Consider the following 3,566-nt stretch of genomic DNA (forward strand, 5'->3'; position numbering starts at 1 on the left):
TGGAGATTAAGTTTCAGTGTCTCTTCTGACATCCATTTTGACCTTTTCCATCTTTCTTGTCTTCTTAATGACTTTTTGCTTTCTTCATGTATGATGTTCTTGATGTCATCCCACAACTCTTCTGGTCTTCGGTCTTTAGTGTTTAATGTCTCAAATCTGTTCTTCAGATGATCTCTAAATATGAATACAGCCATGAAGATCATGGGCAAGCCATTTTGGCTTCAATGGGGGGAGGGAAAATGGGAGGTGCCATAGAAATGTATATGGGGAACGGGAACTGGAGGAGGGGCTGTTTGGAGACCAGGATAAAAGCCAATTGTGGCGGACCATGTGGCTTGTCTACCCGTGTCTACAGGGCTGGGTACCCAATTTTGCAAAATCAAATAAAGAAAACCTCACTCTTGAAAAAGCAAGTGCAGATTGGGTTACTTGAGTATTTCTCAGTACAGACAATGTTTCTCACAAATTTGGGGGCCCATCTGGGATTTTCTGCCGGCTTGGAGCGGCAGCCCTAGTGGAAAAGGGGACGTGTCCCACCTTGGCTCCGGCAGCCTACTCCACAGGGTTGATTGCCTTACAGTGAGAGCCAGAAAAAGACCTGAGACTGTTCAAAGGTGATCAGAATTAACGAATTAGCGAGAGAGTCGTGGAGGACTGAGAAGAGAGTAACCGCGGTCACCAGGCAGTCTGTGCACAGGCCAGGGCTGGGAGATTGGGCTGTAAGTATTGCCTTGGTGGTCAGGCATGTTCGGGGTCCTTGTGGGTCTGAGATGCATCTTGGATGCAAAGCGATTACGGAGTCCCAATCCAGTTGTTGTTGTTGTTAAGTGCCATTGAGTCTATTCTGACCCATAGCGACCCTGTAGAGGGTTTCTGAGGAGCAGCTGGTGAGCTTGAACCTCCAACCTTGTAGTTCAAACGGCTTTGCAATCTGGTGCATTAACCCACAGCGCCACAACAGGACTCCCAATCCGGTTGGAGAAGGACAAAGTGAAATCTCAGGATTGTATACAAGAAATCTCTATGAGTACCCAAACATGGGGAAATTTTCGGAGGTTGAGTATGCAAGGGAACTCAGACACCAAGACCAAAAGAAAATGGAGAACGGAATTCTAGGCCTCGGGAAGAAGGGAGCAGGAGAGACTCCTGCAGACATTCCTCCTGTCAGTAATTTGGGGAGAATGTTGAGGGCTTGGAGGAACAATCTCCAAACCAGGAAAAAAGATAAAAATATTGTTGATTAAATTGGCCAAAAGAACCAATCCATTCACCAGCTGTGTTTTGGCCTCAATTCGGTTCCAATGAGGACTGGGTCTGCCAGGGCCTAGTCCTTCATGTAAATGATAGAACTCGGCCTTGTCAGGAGACAGCCTGTGCTCTTTATTGGTCAGTAAAAGGAGCTCTAAGGAGCTCTGGTAGCGTAGTGGTTACGAAGCGGGCTGCAAACCTTAAGGTCAGCGGTTCGAAACTACCAGCTGCTCCGCAGGAGAAAGATGAGGCTTTCTGCTCCCGTAAAGATTTACAGCCTCAGAAACCCTGTACAGGGTCGCTATGGGTCGGAACCGACTCCACGGCACATCACAACAACAACAACAACAACAACAGGGGGAGCAGAATCAGTTTCAAAGACACTCTCCCTTAAAATACAGAAACCAAGACAAAAAGGTTGAGGGATGGAGTGAAGAACCCATTGATGAACTGTTAAGAAAAGCTCTGAAAATTCTTGTAAGGTGAGAGGGGGAAAAACAGACAGAAAGCCAGAATCCCGGTATCTACTGTGAATAAAATAGTTAATAAGAGTCTAGAAGAAGACCCCCTTCTCGAGGGAAGTGGAACAGTGATTACAGGGTTAGGTCTCTTCAGAGGAAAGGGAGGAGAGGACTGGGCCAGGTCCCCAAGCCCATCAAGGGAGGAATGTTGTGGGAAGGCAGGCCATTTCAAAAGAGAATGTCCAAAGATAAAGAAGGGAAGGAAAAGTGATTCCCCTCATGAACTAAGAGATTAATTTTTGAATCTTTTGTAATGGAACCTAATTATAAGATTGGGGTTAGGATTAAAGATGACTAGGACAGCATCGATGGCCTCAAGTGTGGCAACAGTAGTGAGGTTGGCCCAGGATCGGGCAGTGTTTCCTTCTGCTGTGCATAAGGTCGCTATGAGTCGGTACCGACTTAATGGCACCTAACAACAACAACAACAACAAGGGGTGGATGAAGGTAAATATGAGACCGCTGATTGAAGAGGAGAAGGGGAAGATTGACTGGCAGATAGGGCTGAAAGAAGGCAATAGGGGAGAACTGGAAAATCCACTCTTTGTTTGGTATGGTAGTTTTCAAATATAATTATATTCTTTCTGCAGTAAAATGATATAAATTAATCCATTTAAAAGGTGGTTAAGGATTTGTTTGGCTGGTGTGATAGTAATTTTCAAAATTATATATTGCTCAAGGCTTCCTTTGTGTGTTTATTTTTTATTTGTATTAGTGTTTTATATCTGAGAACATATTATTGTTTTAAAAGGTATTTGGTGTACCAATACTCTTTGTGAATTGAAAACACATTTTTGTTCAAATTTGGGCCACCCTGTATGTATGCATTTCGCCTTGTTAAGGGGAGGAAAAGGTAATTGTGTTGTAGACCTGAGTATTGATACTTCAGTTCATTTGATAAGGTTAGAATGTTAAAATCTGTTTAATTGCCATTCTTGTTTGAAAAGCTTCTAAGTGAAGTACTGTAAATGACTGACTGGACACATTTTCATGGGTGTGCTTGGTTTTAGAATTTGATGGGATTTTCAGGGGAACATCCCCATTGACCAGTTTTGCTGTTTTCCAGATGTGTCTTGTGAAAGGGGGTATGGAATAATGCTGATGAGATTGTATTATTTCAATTGTGGTATTAGAGGTGATGGTCAGAACTGTAATTGTAGAAGATATGTAGCTAATAGGAGGGGATAGTTATTTTTCATTTCAGGAATGGACAATCTCAGGACATCAAGAAGGAAGAGCAGGAGTGGAACTTGGGAACCCTGCTTGAAGAAGCAATGACCGCAGAGATGGTGGCAGAAGGGATGACATGGAGCAGCCGTGGACTCTAGGCCCATGGACTGAAGGAGGCTGTGTGCTTACGGGCTGGAGATTGAGTTTTGGACATTTATGTGTACATCAAGTATTTATGATTTGCTTATTCATAATATATAGGAAGAAAATGGGGCCAGTGTGTTTTTGGATGTACGTGTTTTAGTTCTATTATCTCAGGCATAAGTATGATGCAACCTAATATAGGCAGAGTTAGCTGTACTCTTAGGGACACCCAGAAATGGTACACTTTATGAGGATTTAAGACGAGTGAATGACGATGAGAACTATAAGTGTAAATAGAAAAGAGGATTTGTGAGAAATAACTCTTATGGGCGTGGTCCATCTTCAGGAATTCATGAGCTTTCTAGACCTGACAGGCAGATTGTTGATACAAGCATGCTGTTCTAGGAGATTGTTGTTGTGAAGTGCCGTCGAGTCGGTTCCGACCCATAGCGACCCTGTACAGGGTTTCCGAGGGTGTAAATC

The sequence above is a fragment of the Chrysochloris asiatica genome, unplaced genomic scaffold (genome assembly GCF_000296735.1).
Source record: "Chrysochloris asiatica unplaced genomic scaffold, ChrAsi1.0 scaffold00409, whole genome shotgun sequence".
Classification (NCBI taxonomy): domain Eukaryota; kingdom Metazoa; phylum Chordata; class Mammalia; order Afrosoricida; family Chrysochloridae; genus Chrysochloris; species Chrysochloris asiatica.